A 19070-nucleotide genomic window follows, 5' to 3' on the forward strand; every position below is an offset into this window, starting at 1 on the left:
AGTGAGGTGGCAGGAGGATGCAAAGGCTTTAGTAGGGAAAGAAGATGGAGCAGCAATCAAAAAGTGTAAACAGAAGTGTGGGATGTGGTACAGGAGAAAAAGTGTGAATTCTAGAAAAAAGCCAGCGCATCCTGGCTGCAGAGGGCAGAACAGGAGGCTGCCGTTCCAGCCCCCGTCATTTATTTTCTCCTTGTGCCTTATGAGACAATTCCATCAGCACAAAAGAACGTGGCTTTGGGACGATTGGTGACTGCTGGTGAATTCTGTCGATGTGAAAAACTCTATTCTAAACATAAATTATTTGGTGGCTGAGTTGATTTTCAATACAAAAGCACTGTGCTACAAGCAAATATTTTTCAAAATATGTTCTCACTTCTAAATTCTCTTTGGGATTACCTCTAACACTATTGAAGAAAAGTCAAACTTTCAAAACCAATTACTTGTATTTGCCACTGACTGCTTTTTTCTAGAATTTTCTTAATCCTTTAATACTATTCTTACACTTTCTTAGTTCTACTTGTGTGTGTTTGACTTGGATTATGAGTCTTAGCTGTGTCAGTGTGGTCTCCTGAGCTGATGACCAGTAACAGCTCCATTTAGACATAATTGTGCACACAGTTGTTTCCGATGATCATTCCATCATTCAAAAATCTCTGCAATACGAAAATAACTAATGTCAAAAATAATTAATTTGGCATTTAAAACCTGCTGGTTTATTGCTAATAAAACACTCTCTCTGTTGTTGTTTCTTATTTCTGTTTTGCCCCCCCTTTTTTTTCTGTTTTGCCCCCCCTTTTTTTTCTGTTTTGCCCCCCCTTTTTTTCTGTTTTGCCCCCCCTTTTTTTCTGTTTTGCCCCCCCTTTTTTTTTCTGTTTTGCCCCCCCTTTTTTTTCTGTTTTGCCCCCCCTTTTTTTTCTGTTTTGCCCCCCCTTTTTTTTCTGTTTTGCCCCCCCTTTTTTATTATTTTTTTTTCTTCTTTGCCTTTTTTTTTTTAAGTTGAAATGCTTTCTTAGAGTGAAAAACAAATTAGAAAAGATGGCTAGGCATGATGTCATCACGGAAGTAGTTTCTAACTTAGTACAAATATTAGCAAGTTACATTCTTATAATTTAGTGCTTGACCTGTGGAGATACAGGGGCCTTTCATGCAATAACATATATACCAGGCTTATGCAGGCATGAACGTGTGTTAACACCATACTAGAAATAATTATATAACAACAAGAGCAAAAAAATCTGTCCAGCTTCTGGGCTGTTAAAACCAAAATAGAGGTTCTATTCTGTTTACACCTATCATACCAGAATGCCAAACTGTCATTCATTCTAAAAATAAACATCATGTATGCAGTCTTTTGTTCTATATTGCTGCCTGAGTTTTCATTATAAAATTCGTGTGTGGTGTATTACACCAAAAGCATTCCCTCCTTTAACAATTATGGCTTGGAAGGTGTATATTTTTTCCTAAAAGCTGGTGCATTTCAGTGTGATGCTTTTAGGTCCAGAATGTTATGGAGACCTTTTCTCCCCATGTGGCAAAGCTAATAGAGGAGGAACTGAAGGGATGTGCCCTTGGTAGAGAAGCATGGGACTGGTGTAAGGTGTAAGGTCCTTGCTCGTGGACTTCACCCCTGCCTTGCCCAAAACAGCTACACAACACTGGTAGGAATCTGCCGAGTGACTTTAGATGAGGGGGCTGAAGGTATAAAAAGGTGACATTGATTTTATTGCTCAGAAATATGGGCTAGTTAATTTTCTTTATGTGCCTGGCATCTCTGCCATGCTGCTGGATATTTTTTCTTGTATAGATTGTTATTTAAAATCATCGTTTGGGTGGATAGGTGTCATTTCAAGTTTGAAATAAATGAATAACTGGGAATCTTGAGTGAGACGGCCCTTGATGCGCTGCAGGCCTGCAGTGGGTCTCTGAGTATGGGCCATGTGCAAAATATACATTAGATTGATGTCAGGGCCATGAGGAGGCTGCCACAGCTGCTGGGCTTGCCCATTTAGCATTGAGCATCAGATATTTGTGAGGAAGGGCCTTAGGTCTGAACTCCAAAAAGACAGCTGAGCTTGCATCAGTTAAATGGCTTGATTCTCTCATCCCTGGTTTAAACCTGCCCCGAAATAGTCAATTATATTCCAGTAAGAGACTGTTCAGAAGTTTTACTTCTACAAGATAAAATTGCAGGTTAAAATTGACTATGCTGCTGGTATGTAGCTTAGTCAATCTGGTAAATTAGTAGAGCATGATATTCTTTGAGAAACCGGAGTGTAGGAGCAATCCCTGAACATGCTTAAAGAAAAATGTTGTGCGAGTGATTCAGCTCTTCTTGCTGTTGCGGGGAAGAGATTAGAGGTGCACCACTTTGTCAGTTCATCTCCTTAACTCATAATATATTATTTATTACAAGGATTTGGTTTCTTAAGCCTGTCTTTTTTTTTTTTTTCTTTTAAGATACCACTGACTATTTGATCTTGAGGGCTTATTTTTTATTATGATGATTATTATTATGTACAGGTATGTAGGGAGGGAAGGATTTGGGGCTACAGCAAAATCCAAGCTTTTTAACATATGGAGCGTCAGTGTTTTCATCTTGTTTTGGCACTTTTTACACCTCATGCTGATGGTGTGATTGTGGTTGGTTCAAGTACATCTGGGGTCCCCCGTAGCCTCGCTTTTCAGGGGCTTTCTGACTCTGTTATAATTTGTTTCTCCCTTTTCTGGTATAACCAAGCATGAACTTTCGGTGTGAGATGTAAACTGCTATGCCATCTGTATGTTAAGTGATTATGTCTCACCTTAAAAACCCAGTGTTAGCCAGGCTTGTTGTGCTGCACATCCCCCTCCCATGGCCCCCGTGCTGCCCGTGCCTGTCTCTCTCACATACGTGTACACGCACACACGTGTGCGCACACTCTGGGGTGCAGTGTTTTCCTTGAGGGCGCCATGCAGCCCCAGTGAAGGTTGTGGAGTGCTCTGGATTTGTGTTTGCACTGATGTGAGCGTGTGGATGCCGTGTCTCAGAGCACAAGTGGCTCGTCCTTTCGTGCCTGAAGTAAACTGTGTGAACGAGGACCGAGAGGTGAAAATGGACTAAAAAAGAATAAAAAAAATCATGGAGTGTTTGATGTTCTGATTGAGCTTGCACATCAGGAGCGTGTCGGAGGGAGGAAGAGCAACAGAGCACGTTTTCTACAAAAGTCCATGCAAGAGGAAACGCCGGTGGCTGGGGCAGGACAGGAGAATTTGGTAGAACTGCTGCAGAGCAGAACTTTGTGTAGCTGAAGATCTGACTGCAGGTGTTACATCAGCTCCTTAAGTGGTAGATGCACAATGATTTTTCATGCAGTAGCATACTTATAGGAATGAGAATAATAGCAGAACTCTTGGATAAATTGAGAATTTAATCTTCTATGGCTAAAGCTGTTGGGAAAGGAAGAGGCCTGTTAAGATGCTGATATTCCCATGCCCCATCTAATATTCAAATAACGTTTTACAGGAAAATGTTAACTCCTACTGATATCCAACAGAGGATAGTCACTGCTGAATCAGTTGGTCTTCTCCAGCAGTTCTTTTTTTTTTTGGGGGGGGGGGGGGGCAGCGCTGCTTTGCGCTCTTGCTGTCTGACACAACGCTCGTTCTTGTTCCTCATGGGGTCAGCAGGGATGATTGTGAGCAGCACAGGGTCTGCTGAAGGAAAAGCAGAAGAGTCACTTCAAACTGGGACATATGGTGGTTCTACTGTGGCGCTTGTGGAGCCTGTTAGATAAACTGCTTAGACACCTTGAATTCATTTGACAGGATTTGAATGATAACACATGTTTTGTTGAAAGAAAAAAATTCTTATCGCAAATCAGCCCCTTTTTTATTTAAAAAAAAAAGTAACATTTGTGATAAAACCTGTTTGCTTTTTTTTTTAAAAAAAACACCAACCCAACCTCCCAAACTTACTAATCAGTAAACTAATGAAAATATTAACATTTAACCTTATTCAAGTTAGCCAAAGTATTAACAGTGGGCAGGTGCATTCTTGACATAGCTGGTGTTACAGGGTAGATACTTCCATTTGTCAAATGTTTAGAAGAAGCCTTTCATTTAAAACAAAAGTGTGTCCTGTAGAAAATGTGACTTGTAAGTGCTAAAATAAAAAAATACAGAAATTAGGCAAGAATAAACTTGCTGTGTGCTTGGCAATCTGCGAGCAAAACTGTCATGAATTTGCTCAGTTCCCAAAAGGGTGATCTGAGTATGTTTGATTAAAAGAATTGGACTGTTCATCACCTGAGCTAGACATGAAGAGTTATAAAGAATATTAAATGAAGATGTAGCAATTATGACATATCCCTACTTTTTTCTCTCTTTGCCCCTCTCTCACCAGACTGTTGATGAGAACAGAAGAATGAACAGATGGTGGCACCATCCTGTCTCAGCACTGAATACTGCCCTGGAGTTGTACATGGTGCAAAAAGCATCCCCATGTGGAGAAGCAGATAGTGCTCCTGCAAACTGTAAGTGTCTGCTCTGTTACATTCCTTTACAAAACAAACCCCACAACAACAACAAAAAAACCCCTTACATCTTCCTTAACTGGAATTTTAATGAAATTCCTTCCTAAATGTTGTTTTGAGATCAGATAGAAATACCTGCTTTATAACTTGCTGTGGTCATTCAAGATCTACACTTCCTTCCCTGTCTGCCATTCCACCCTTTTGTCCTTCCTTGCCCTGACTGAAACATTTTGGGTTCATTTTTTATAAGTTCTGATAAATCTTTCATAATAGATTTTGGGTTTTGCAGCTTAACGATATCGAGTCCTTCCTAAGATTTATTGTCAGTTTCACTTGACCTGGGGGTCAGAACTTAAAACGTTTGATGGAATTTGTTGCAGAATCAGGGAATGTTGTGAAAGTTGCTATTTTTGGTTTCTGTTTCACTGTGTCTAGAAACTATAGATTTTAAAAAATGAAATGATAAATAATGTTTTCTTGGGTGTTCAAAATACGTTGAGTGTGTGTGTTTCATGAACGTTGGTTTCTGGACAACCTGATTTGTACTATTCCTGATAAAAAGACGCAAAGACATCCAAGGTTCTTGGCTTTTAGAATTCCTTAAAAAAACCCCACCTCCCAGTGAAGGTGTAGACTGCCACAGTGGGAATTTAAGCTCTTGGTAGTTGGTTTGCTTTTCATAGTTACCTTTCACAGTCCCTGTGAAGGGTTCATAGACCCTTCCAGTCTTTCTGGAAACGCTGCTCTGTACAACCATAGGTTATTGCAAAGAGGGCCATTGCTGTCGTGGAGCTGGTGTGCACCAAATGTTTATAGGAGATAGGACCAGTGTTGGCCCAGGTCTTTTTGTAAAATACAGACTGGGTTGTTGGCTTCCTTCTGCAAGTTCCTGTTGCACACAGCAAAGTCCTTTGGCTGTCCTACCACTCTAGCTAACCAGAAGAGGCAGCCCCATAGCAGTGTGTGGAAGAGGTGCTGTCTAGCAAATGGTATTTCATCCAAATGGGGCCAAAAAGAAATTAAGTTTAGCAAAGAAAGCAAGTTTCATCAGTTAAGGCCATAAAGCACAGTCCTGGAGTAAGTCAATAGTGCTCAATTGACAGCCAGTCAATATTTGTACTGGATTAACTTTTCAAGGAATGCGGAGATTTCGGGGGTTTTTATGTAAACACTGTAAATAGGTTGGGACACTAAAGCACGTTTACAAATACCACATGTCAGATTAGATTAGAATCACTTCCAGGGAGCAGGATTTTTCCTACCACGAAAGAGACGTTTACATCTTGTGAAATGAACACAGATATAAATTTTTTTGTTCGTCAAATACATTCAAAAATGTAGCTGGGCAGATCTCATGGCAGTGCTGCACAGAACGCTTCAAAGGACAACTTCTCTCTGAGGCCAGATTCACTCATCTTCTATATGCACCGCTCCCAGGCTCTGCCAGGTAGAGCTATAATTTAGATGGCATAGTGGCTGCAACTCGGTTAACACAAATGCTGTGCAAATTGATTTAAATTTTCAGAATAATGTCATGGGTAAAGCTATTCAGAAATATCCTCAGTGTTTGTGGTACTTGCTCCTTGCTGAAGGATCAGGCAATATGCATAGGGAGGACTGAAATGAGACCAGAATGTGCTAGTTTCTAACACCTGTAGGACTGTAACACGGCTCTGTCCATTTGATTATAGGTCTTGCAGCTTTTCAGTGGCATGCCTAGCACTCACTTCTAACCAATAAAAAATTGATTCACTGTTTCCAAAACTGGAACCAAAGTGGCAAACATTTCAAGAAGAAAGTACCATTATTTACAGTGGCGCTTTTTTTTTTTTTTCCAAGACATGGTCCCTGGTTTTCCTAACTTGCTCCCTTACTATAAGGGGCTTGAATCAATTTTAAATTTCCAGTTTTCTAGAAGTAACGGAGGGTGGTTTGGCCTCGCCTGCCTGTCCCCAGGGCATGGAAACGAGGGCAGGCAGAAGCTGGCACTGCCCAGATTGGCAAAACAGCCCAAGCAGATCTGGTTTTGCGTACGTGAAACACATGCACAGCACTAGTGAAATCCACGCAGGTAACACATCACTAAGAACCCCCCTTGCTGGAAGGTAGATAACAGCATTTTATTTTTATTCCTTTTACTTCTCCTGCCCTTAATTTTTTTCCTTACAAAAGGTAACTAGGCCATAAACAGAGGTCTGACAACTAATTTTATCTGCAGCAAAATTAATATCATAAGCAACAGATAATTTTAGCTGAGCAAAATTAAAAAATATATATTTTAATGACATTTTAAAAACACAAAATCTCATTTTTTTCCTTCTGAACTTCTCATACCTAGCTATTTTGATATGTGTGGAGATGCTCGCTCATTTAGTGAACAAATGTTCTCCTTCTGTGTACTTCCTGCCTCAACAGCAGGCCTTGCTGGTCTCAGCCTGCGGTACGAAGTTGCTTTTCATTTCCTCTCTCTTGTTCTCTGGTTCTTTTCAAAGAAGAAATGATCTGAGGGAAAAGACATTGCTTTTCTTACCCCTAAATTTTCATTGACATTAATAGGAGACAGGTGGCCAAATCCCTGCACACAGCTTTGAAAATTTAAGGTTTAACTTTTTTTCTGGATAGATTCTTACATTGCTGGAGTTGTGAATCCTCTGAAAAGATATTAAATATGCAACTATACCATGTCAGCAGTGCCTAGAGAGTTTATCTACAAAATTATCATCTACCTTCCAAATCTACAACCCTAAAATATTGATTGGTTAAAAGGCAGTGGATAAAGATTAAGACGGCGCAGCAGCAGATTACCCTAATCAAATAAAAAGACTATTAACAGAGCTGCTCACAGTTCTGAAGATGTTGGTTTGAAATACAGATGTCTTAACCGAAGTGCTATGTCTCATTTTTTGAATGCATTTTTGAATGCATTTAAATAAATTACCAAATAGAAAGAAAGCAGAGAAGAACTCCACACACTTCAGACAGTAAATTTCCATTTATAATAAAATTATTTTATGCATTTCAGTAAATAGTTGGAACTTCTAAAGATCTATTTCATTGGATAGTGAGAAGTCAAGCACTGGATTCTCAGCTTAGAGAGCTCCATAGGCGCACGTGTGAGTTTAAACCTGTGATTGCATGTGTGTACATCAACGTGAGCGCGTGTGTAGTAAAAGATAGGAACGGAGCGACTGCTTGAGGGCAAAGCATAGCACCAAAGCCAGTACTTCTGCTTAAACAGAACTCATTTTCAGTTTGTATTTGATTGTTTTGGAATAGTGTTTCTAGACAATGGATTTTGGATGGCAAAAATTCAAGGCCGTATTTACCAAAATGCAGGTCTTACTGGTTGGTTGGGGCCAAAGCAGGTGGGGTTATAGGGTGCAAGGATCTGCACAGGTATTGAGTGTCTCGCATGCAGTGTACGCCGTCTGCTCAAACCCAGCATCGCGAATCAGATCTCCAGACCCTCAGTTTGGTTTGGATGCATTAGAAAATTGTGTCTGCTTAAAACCAGCACAGGTTCAACTGGTTTGGAATCTGTCACAAACATTTTATTTAGCGTTGAGAGCCATATGCTTATTAACGTTTAGTAAGAGTAAGCTACTGGGAATACTACTTGGAAAAGAGCGATATTTGTCACTAACGCTTTCAATGTATAGTGGGAATTTTTATCCAGCCAACAGCTGAATTGTGGTTTATCCTCTTGAAAGAATTTCCCATTGAATGACGGCTAAGCGCAGATTGAGCTAATAACCCGTGCCCTAGGTTATTGAAGTCGTGGAGACAGAAAGAGAAAATAGGGTGGGTAATGTATTAATTTTCATCAGTTATGGACAATACTATTAAATTACTGACTTGTTGAAATAATGTGTCGCCGATTAATAATGTCATTTCAACTTCCTAAACTTTCCTACCTAAAAATTTTGATTTAAAAAGAAAAGATTTACGAGTGTGTGAAAAAGTGTTGGTGATATAACTAATTGGTATGGAGGTCTTTTGTTTTTGTTTTTGTTTTAAATTGCACCTAATTTTAAGTCACAGTGTAAATGAGGTTTTAAAAGATTTTAACAGTGATGTAGATAAATTTGGAATTAAAATTGAGATCTGAAATGTTGTGTTGCTCCACTTTTAAAAATAAGTTCCCTTCTCATTTGCAATTAAAATGTCTAGAATTTGCATAAAATGTGTGAAATTAGAGATAATTGAAATACAGTAGCTATAAATATGTCTACTCCATTTGAAAAATAAATAAAATGTCCACTAAAAGGGTGCGAAAGCCGTACTCCCTTCCCTTGTTTCTCACATTTGGATCTCTGGCATTTTTCACACTTTTATAGCTAATTTTTATTGCAAAACAATATGTTACATTTGTAGCAGTTGTGGGAATGCAGAATAGCCCCTGGCAGCTCTGTAAAAAATGGAATGTTAGGAACACATTTAGAAGAATACAGCTTTCAATTTCATCCACAGCATTGATGTTGTGGAATCATATTAAGTGTGATCTAACAAAAAAAAAAAAAAAGAAAAAAAAAAAAAAAGAAAAAGAAAGCAAGTGTTATGGAAAATACTCTAAATAAGCTATTATTTAAAGTATATTCATTCTATTCTGTTTCTTATGTTTTCATAACATAACAAGTTGTCATGTTATAGTGTGTTTTCAGGGAGCGCGGTGAGAATCAAAACCCAGGTTAGCGCCGTTCCTTGGTGAGTGCCACCGCTGCTGCTCGATCTGCAGCGACGCGTTTCTGCGACAGTGTGAATAAACACGGCCCGGTTGGACTGTGCTGCAGCACGTCCCTGTGGGGGCCTGGGAGGGGACCCTTGGAGGAGCATTTCCCATTCCCGCCCAGGAGAAGGACCACCAGGCTTCTACATCTGCCCAGGGAAGGTTTCACGTGCTTTGCCACCCTGAAAGGCAGCACTAGTTCCCGTTCTTGCTGCTGTCTGTTTCCGAAGAGTTGGTAGGAGTTAGTGCCCGTCAGCCAGCGGGCAGCGCTGGGGGTGATGCCTTCTTCCCGTTGCAGTGCCATCCCCTTCACGTACTCTGATCTCTGCTGGCCCAGTGTGTTAGCATTCAGCTCTGTTGCCAGGTCCTCATTTTTTTGGCTGCAGAGCAAAATGCTACTGCTGTGCAACCAAGTTGGCACAAGGAACTGTATCTTTCACAGATAATAGAACTGGAAAGACAGACCTCTACCGTATTGTCAAATTATACCTTATTAGTGTGTGCTCTCGTGAATGTCTGCCACTAGAGTCGAGGAGTATCTCACATACAAATTGTAAAGACATTTCTCCAACTCCAATCTTGGAACTCAGAAAAATATTATTCATATAATACCCCATGCATCTTTTTTAGTGAAATTGCACTGTGATGTCCTGTCATTTTCAATGCTGTGCAGTGTTTCTGTTACTGGGGAACACCAATCAACTTCAAAAGAGCTGCTTTGGTGCAGAAATGGGCAGCTATTCAACTACTCTGCATCCAACACAAATACCCACCGCAATTTGATGTAATTCACACAAAACTGAATTGGAAGGCCTAGGTGAAGGTTACTGCACCGATTCGTCAGTGCTCCCCATCCTGTAATATTATTTCTGGAAACCCTGTTTTCTGGAGGCGTTCCTTGCAGAGGGAATTATGCCAAAACAAAAGAGTTTCCGTGCAGGTACTATCCTGAGGCCAACAGAAATTCAGCAGGTTTTAATGTCGATGGCTCCTTTAGTAGCTCCTCCTTGTTCTCTGTTGCAGTGGGTGTTGTGAGAAATCTTGTTGTAGCCTGGCTTGGGAATGTGATTGTTTCTCTACACCCCACCCCCTCATCCCCCCATCCTGAGTGTATTTATTAGTAAATCACCATGCTATATTTTTGGCAGAGGTATGGATGTATACTGGACTCAGGTGCCTCACTTCAAATCTTACAAATGATTCCTGATTTGGGGATAAGAATTATGAGGAGGAGACAGATTTCCAGGATGTAGTTGAGGAGTGCTGAAATGTTAATGCATTAAGACTGAAACTGTGGGATTTAAATCGCTACATTGAGTAGCATATAGTACAGAGAGATTGATCCCAGAAAAGTACCAGAGAGGTTGTGTCTCATACAGGCCTAACCACTATGGAGTCATTCTTCAGAGACAGACCAAGCGACAGAAGAACCACAGCCTTACCTGCAAGGTGCCTTTTCATACATGCTTTTTTCTCTCCTTTTAAGTTGTCCTCAAGGAAAAATAAGAGCAAAAAGTCCCTGTGCTTCTCACTGCACATCTACAGCACTTCATAAATAATAGTAGCTGTTTTAAAAGCAGGGGACAGGCAGAGGGTTACAATGGATGAAAGCTAGTTAGTGAGTTAGCTAGATAAATGCTTAAAAGAACAGCAGCAAAGATAATCCTGCATTTATTTCTGGGGGATTCACCAGATGACCCTTTTCTGTCTTTCCCGATCTGTGTTTCTTGAGTCAAAGTAAGGGCCGTGCAGAAACCTGAAACACAAACCTGTAAATTTGGGGTATTCCTGTGACTTGTGAATGTCCCGCCTTTGGCTCATCGCTTTCATTTCTGAGCATCTGCCAAATTTTATGTCCAGTGCGGTGTGGCATCGCGAGCGATCCGTTGCGGTGTCACCTCGGCGCAGACGGAGACTAGTTCACTCTAAACTTACTGAGTGACATGTGCAAAATTGATCATTTCAAGAGCCTTTTGTATAACACAAAACTTCAAGCAGAGAACCCAAGGCATTTCCTTTCATCAACCTGGTTCTAATTTGATCAAAGCACTAAAAAATTCAACCCGCCTTATTTCCTGTCCAGTTCTTTTACACTTTACAGCACATTATATATCAATCTCATATCCCTGAATTTTAAGAAGCAACCAGTTATATAATTGGATCAACAGTTGCCAATCACTCCAGCACAGCACTGCATTATTACTAAGCTGACTATAATTTTGAAGCTCTTTTTTATTATGGGTATGACTATATTATCACTGTATACATATTAGGACAGCTGAATGAGCCCCTTAAGGAAAATAAGGGTTCAAATAACATTGACAGGGTAGATAAACTAACAGAACTGAGGATTCACCCCTGTTACAACCGTATTGCCTCATGGCACATTTTCAGGAGAAAGGAAAAAGCACAGTAGCTGTGTGCTTTCTGTTAATCCTACCCGCAAATCAGAATATTGCAACAGTGGTGAAGTTGACCACCTTGTCTGCTTAAGCAAATTAAAAATCAGATGTGTTTTCTGGTCTCAGATGTAATGGGTCACTTAAGAATTTTACGTTATGTGGGTCTTTAAATCCCATTCCTTCACTCTCCAAACACCCTCCCCATAGACACATGCACAACAAAAGTTCAAAACAAAGCCATTCTGGCTACTGCATGTGCAACATACCTTCCTGGTTCATTGTGCAGTTGTCGTTTACATGTGACAAAAGGAAGCACTATTTCATTTCAGTAATTTACACAATTATATAGGAGTGTTAAAAATGTTGAGTAAATAATATTTTTCCTCCCCTAAGTCTGAGATGTTAGAGTGCTTTGAAAGACCTTGAATCTTGTCTCAGTAGTATCTCCATAAATAAAACTGAGTGACAGCCTTTTAGAAAACTCCATGTTTTATACCATTAATTTACAGATAAGCATTCTTAGTCAAATAAGCATTTAATTCCCAATAGCCTGAATATTTCAATACCTTCTGGCAAACAAATAAATAGAATGTACACAATGGCAAACAAATTATGGAAAATATTCCATAGAGTTGACATACGAACTCATAACCTCTTAGGTAAAGGTGAATGACTATTAATGTAATTTCATTATTATAAGGACCTCCCTCCTTTTTTTTTGTTGGTATGCAATTCATTCGTATGCATTAGCTTGAAAGAATTAAACCTGTAAATCATAGCTTAGGCAGTAATAATAATATAAAGAAAACAGTGCAATTTCTTCTGGTTTTGCCACTCCAAACTCAGATATTTACTGGTGCATACATGTTTCTGGTTTGTTTTTTTGTCTCTCTCTTTCTCTCTCTATGTATACACACACAGACGTGCATATTTGTGTATGGTTTTAGGTATACGTATGCTTTATGTGAACATATACGTATATATGTTTGCAATATAGACATTTTTAAAAAGTGCATTCATTTCCTATCTTTCACATGTGTGTAGGCACAGACACAGACAAAAGCATACATGCGTAAAAATGTAATGTCTCTCCTCAGCAGTCTGATTCTGTGCCCTACAGGACTTCACCAGGAAAAACTCAGAAGCAAAATGCAGCTTTAAGCATCTCACTGTAATTAAAATTGCCCAGTAATTTTTAGACAAAGTGATAAAATTCAGGTGAGGAGATGCTTGGATCTGGAAGTCTGTGGGGTTTTCAGGAAAAGATTCTGATTTTTTTTTTCTTTTTTTTCTCTTTTTTTTTTGGTGGGGGTCAGTGTTCCCTTCATGTTTTATTTATTTAAATCTCAAATCAGAATAGGTGCCTGGCCCTTCATACCTCTGTGCGTTGTACACAGGCTGATAAAATGAAGTAAGTGGGCTTATCACTTTTCAAGCCTGTTTTACAGTACTGCATTTTTCTTTTAGCAATTCATGCTGTGTTTTTAAGTAATGCAATAAAACCACTTCACCATCTTCCTGTATAAAATTGATTGTTGCATGAGGAGCATGGTCATCTTCATCTGCTGCTGCGTTCTTTCTTAAAAAAACCCAACAGCGCACACACAAAACAAGCCCATGTGCAATTGAATAGCTTGTGTGTTTGCAAGCATGCAAACAGAACTAAATATATATCCTGTGCTACAAATACTGAAATTGTACAACCCAAGAAACAGGCCCTGTACCCTCTTCCTTCCCCCCCCCCCCCATCTCTAGGATAATAGGAGAGCAGAAATTCCCATTTTCAGACTCACTACAGCTTAATATGGTTCAGCATAGATACTTATTTCCCTGATAGTTTCCCATGCATCTTCACAGCGAAGTTGATAGAAATTACTACAGCAGAATGCGTAAAGCAGATGTTATCCCATTAATTAGCTCTGGACCTGAGCAGGCTCAAGACTTTCCCATTTTCAGGCCGATAGGAATTGGTCCCAGTGAGCGTGCTCCATATCCACATTTAGTATCATCTCATAAACAGCACTGAAAACACAGCAGGCCCTTGATGAAGATACATTAGCTTATTTCTAATTTAAAGTTATGTTGCTTAACCTTAATGTAATTGGTCACTGGTGACCAACTGTTTGTATAGTGAGTTGATGACCAAAGAGATGTAATAAATTATAAAACTTACTGCTTAAATAGAGGGAACGACTGTTCTGTTAAAAGCCTTGCATGTAATAATGGCAAAATAATTACACCTCAAACAGAAGAGCCTTGGATCTGATAAAGCTAACAAAGTCTTTCAGATGAAGGTGTTTTCAGCCTGCTTTAAAGGACGTGTGTAAAATTATTTTTTTTTCTCTCAGTGCAGTGTCTTACGTTGGCTGAATAGTCAACTTTCAAAGCTCAGCCTAATATTGATTAAAAATAAATTGGTAAATCAAGATACTTTCTTTTTGAGGGGTTGCGGGGATTAAAGTAATTAACCAATTTCTGTGGTTAACAAGAAACAAAAGAAATTTGCACAAATAATTATATTCTGTACATCAATTCAAAGTCACTGCTAGACATGTTTTAGAAAAGAGTTGATTAGCTGGTAGAATAACCAGGATAATAATCAACTATGGAAGTAAGTAATTGACACAACTTTAATGTTCAATAATGAATAGCATGCCAGGGGCAAAATAAAGGGAAATCTGCTTTCTGAGAACCAGTTCAGACCTAAAATTTCTTAGGCCAAATGTAGCAATTACTTGAGACTCCAGAACTGCTTCTGTGGTATTGTAGCAAAAGTAACAGGTGTAGTTAAATTGAAAGTGCACTAGTGGCTGTATTAAATCGAGTAGTTTCTATATGCTGCAATTTAATTTCAAGCCTTTTCCCTGCTGAAGACTTAAAGGTTGCTTTTAAAAATGCAGGAATGTAATGAACACCTCCTCTTCTATGTCTGTTTTTCGTTTTTGAAATGGCATTATATTAACAAACTGTTCATTAAATCAATAAGAGTCAGGAATAAGTGTATGATTTGCTTGTCTCCAAAGCGATAATTTCTCTTTCTAAATATTTGCATTTAAAATTTGGGCTACCTCCAAATGCTCTAACTTCACAATAAAGAAATCAAATTTATTTTTTTTAATTCTCATATTTCATTTCTTACAAGGACCTTCCAATAATTTAAACTATTTACAGTGCCTCAAAGATCATTATTTCCCTGTGACTCCTCAGAGAAATATTGGAGCCACTCTATTTACTGCTGACATTAGATTTACCTTTTGAAGACTGGTTTACAAAATGGAGACATTAGGATGTGAAAGTCATTATTTTTTTTTACACTGCTCGGAATGCTAAGTTTTCGTGTTTGCTGTATTAGAGTAAACATTGCTATAGCTACTCAGTTTGTTATGGAAACTTGAAAAGCAGATGCATTAAGGTATTTTGTTTTTAAAAACACTGGGTTCTTCATGAGGAAAAATATAAATACTGTTCGGGGGCTTGTCACGAATGTATATTTAAAAACAGCACCCCCCCAACCCAATGAATAAAAATGCTTTTTGGCGTTCTAAATGGAGGCAGAGAATTGCTCAACCAATAGAAAAGCAGGTGGGGTAACACATCCTGATTCTTATAATTGAGGCTGTAAAGAAAGATGAGAGATATGTGCACTGTTTGTGTCACAGCAGTTGTGATCTGTGAAAATAACTTCAGAGCAGCCTTTCTTAATATTAAAATGACTCTGTTGCTGTTCAACTAAAAATCAATACGGCTCACAATTTTAATAAGGAACATGAATCTGAAAATGTGTTTAGTATCAGGTTATATAAACACACCCTAATGAGATACTATAAAATCCATCACATTAAAGGCTGGTTCCTACAAGGTATATTAGCTAAAAATGTTCAATATATTAGGTCAGTGTACAACACTACACATAATAAAGCAGGTCTGTCAAGGCAAGATGCATGTTTTGCCCCTTAAAACTGTTATGTTTTGCACATTTTATAAGGTTCTTTGAATACATGAATAAGATAAGTTATTCCCATCTCTTTCTTAAGCAATCTCAGAAATGGCTGTGACCTGAAATTGGAAATCTTGTAAACACCCATCCGAAGAAAATGTGTGCAGTTCTGTCTTAAAGAGATGGTACATGTTTAATTATCCCAACTTCTTCTAGGAGAATACTATTAACATACACATTAGCATCGTCCCATTGGTTCCTCCTGCTGCTCCACCTTAGGGGCAGCAATAGGAGCTAATCTTATTGCTCCCATGCGCATAATAATGAAATTTTGTCTTGTCTCTAAGGCAGTGTTCTTTGGTCTAAAGTACAGCAGGAAACATTTCTTTTTTTAGAAAATTCCTGACCAACTCGTTTAAAAAGATTTTAAAAATTAAAATTCTTCCTATGTGAATACCAGAGCCTGCAGAACACAGTGCTTTGACTTGCGAATCAAAATTAAGCAATTGTGCAAATAAATTGCTCTGTATTCACATATGGAATACAGTATACTGGAGCTGTGGGTGTATTCAGCTCTTTGAAAAACTGGAAGCCGTGGATTTTATGTTATTTTTTTCTGCAGTGTCCATATAGGCTATTCTCTAAGAATAACATAAGAACAAACAAAAAGATACGGTTTTAATATAAAATACCTTTGCCTTTTTCTTGCAGTGTTCTACAGATTATAATGGGGAGAGGAGAAAAAAAAAAAAAACACAGGCAAAAAAATACATGTGAATTCAAGGCTACTGAATTAAGGGAGGTTGTACCAACATGTCCCCCACTGTACATTATTTGTATTCAAGGTTTTTGAAATGACATTGTAATCTGATGATGCACCAGCCTATTATATTGTCTAGCAGGACAAATATCCTTGCGTTTTCTCTGTAGAACTAACACAATTTTTCCATGTCAGAGGTGCATAATATCCTGGCGGTCATAAGGAATGATGCTATTAATCCTCTTGGGCAATCTCCAGGTCTGATTATTAGGGAAATAAATTTGCATGCTGCATATGAGCTAGGTGAATCACCGAGAGCACAAATTATATTTCCTGACAGCAAGTTAGAGAATGGAGTCACATCGCTTTTTTATCTTTTTTTTTTTTTTCTGAAAGCTATAGAATTTCAATTCATTACATGAGATTGGTTAGAATTCAAGTCTCTTTTTAAGTTGATATTAAGTTGAGTCTGTTATCTCTGTGAAGGCTAGTAGGTTCCCCTGAGTATCCACCTAATCACTACTTAAAAAAATCGAAACGTATAGTTAGTGTCATGATTTAGGTACCAGAGCTACTTTATTTATCAGTGCAGAGTGAGATAATTTCAATTTGAGGCTCTGTAGCCCTCATGAATTTAACCATCTTGAAAGCTTTTTTCCCTCTCTCTCTTTCTTTCTCTGCCCCTTCCTCCCTCCCTTTTAGTGTGCATATTGTAATAATGGTTATTCTGGGCACCTGTTTCACTGTTCTCCATGCATTTTTCAGGCTGCTTTATTTATCATATCATATATTTCATTGTATGTTTTGAAGATTTTTGGGTGAAACGCTACTTGGATTTCAGTGAAGAAATTTGGCTGTGTTCTCTGTGCCAGCAGTACTGCCAGGCATTTCTGTTTTTCGTATCAATGATGAATGTATTTTTATTATTTTTACTGTTTGGCATCTGAGCAACCTTTTTGCATTATTAAATCTGAACAGGGAGAATGATAGCAAATGAGAGGAGAATAAATGGCTTTATGTCCTGATGTATTAATTAAGCAGACATTTATTATAATCAGGGTTTTATAGATGTTGTAAAAAGGTATTTTTTCTTCCGTGATATACATCCATGTATGGTAACTTTTGTGAGCTGTTTTGCAAATGTCCAGGTTTAATAGATTCCTTTTCAAAATCCTGATCACTGGTGCTGTACTGTACATGCAGACAACAAGCACAACTAAGCCCTGGAGTAGTGAGTATGTATGGATCCAGTTTGGAATCGAGTGAGGAATGTCTTGATTAAATGTAGCGCGGTCTATAAATCCATACAGATCAGGTACAGCATTGAGTTTGGGGTACTCTGAAATGTCTCCTGCTGCTACTCCATGGAGCTGAGCAAAGCTTGAAGACGTAGGGAACCTCTACACTGGTCAGAGCTGCAGGCATAATTGAAACAAGAGACAGGTAATACATCTGATAGCACCAAATCTGAAGTGTTCTTAATCATTTACTTATTCATGAACTACAAGCAACAGTACCAAAAGGAAAGGGATATATCTCTGACTCACGATTTCACGTGTTGCCAAATATACAGCAAAGGAAGCACTTTTAATCATCTTACATGAAATCTATTTAGGATTTGTCTATTCTCTCATCCCTTGGGTTTCTTTATGCTTCCTGAGCATAGCTGGTGCCACTTCTTTCCAGAACAAAGGTCCTTTTGTTTGTTTTCTTTTTGTTTGTTTTATTAATTTTCTTCTCAGCATATGGGTTGTGCTTATTCACAGACAGGAAGTATTTCCCACATTTAGGAAAAGGAAATAGCCTTTGGAGAAAATTCAAAGAAAGTCCATTGGGGAGTGACTTGCCTGTTCAGAGTGTTATTTCCTATTCCTGAATAGAAACATCAGACTTATTTTTGGCATCAAACAGCACTGCTGCTATAAACACTAGCCTCTTTAATTCCCATCTTGCAGTGGACATTTACGCTATTAACAGAGGGTGTTTGTTGCTCCCCTGAAATGGGAATGGGCGATTAAAGAAAGGAAAGTTTTAACAAAACTGCAAAAATGTCTCCCTCCTGTTGTCTGTGACCTAGCCAAGATCACACCAATACTCCTGAGCCCAGCAATGAAAATGAGGGTCCTATTTAAATGTGAGTTGTCTGTGATTTTGGAAGTCATCAGCTTGGTATCTGCCAGCAGAGCCATGACCAGTTCCCATCACAGGGCTGCCTTTTCTCAGTCTGCTGCAGAGGAGGCCAGCAGGAAAATGATGGGTATTTTAATGGGCAGTCCTTTTGGGGTGAGGCCAGAGCGTAAGGCCATTTATGTCTTTATAAATTGTAATAAATACATAAGATCAGCTGGCGATATTGCAGAGAGAATGGAATCTAAAGATGCCTACTCTGGCTGCTTCTCTGCAGCAGTAAATCCCAAACAGTGTGCAGGTAACGATTGGTGGAAAGGGCAGGCTACGAAGAGTCACGAATGAACCAAAGGATGGCAGCTAGTAAAGCTTTTATTTCAAACTTTATCTATTACTGCCCCTCATCATCACACAGTGAAAATACTCTCCTGAAAATAGAAGAAATGAGTTTTGAACTTGAATAGACAGAAAGAGAGGGAAAAAAAATTGAATTGAAAAGATTAAAACCAGTAGTTTCTCTGAAAAAAAAAAAAAAAGTGGGTCTCGTCAGTTGTTCCTTTGGATTTCTCCTTGTCTATTAATGTCCACAGTCCATCTGTATCTTAAA

The 19070-nt window shown here is 38.7% G+C and overlaps 1 long non-coding RNA gene across 1 annotated transcript in view; it reads left to right on the plus strand.

Moving 5' to 3' along the window:
- The window catches only part of LOC141920423 (uncharacterized), a 185228-nt gene that overhangs the window by 38018 nt on the left and 128140 nt on the right, over positions 1-19070 (plus strand). Inside the window, exon 2 of the long non-coding RNA XR_012622334.1 lies at positions 4382-4511. This is a non-coding gene — a long non-coding RNA (uncharacterized LOC141920423). The remainder of the gene's footprint in view (positions 1-4381; positions 4512-19070) is intronic.

This window comes from Strix aluco, chromosome 3 (assembly GCF_031877795.1).
Source record: "Strix aluco isolate bStrAlu1 chromosome 3, bStrAlu1.hap1, whole genome shotgun sequence".
NCBI lineage: Eukaryota > Metazoa > Chordata > Aves > Strigiformes > Strigidae > Strix > Strix aluco.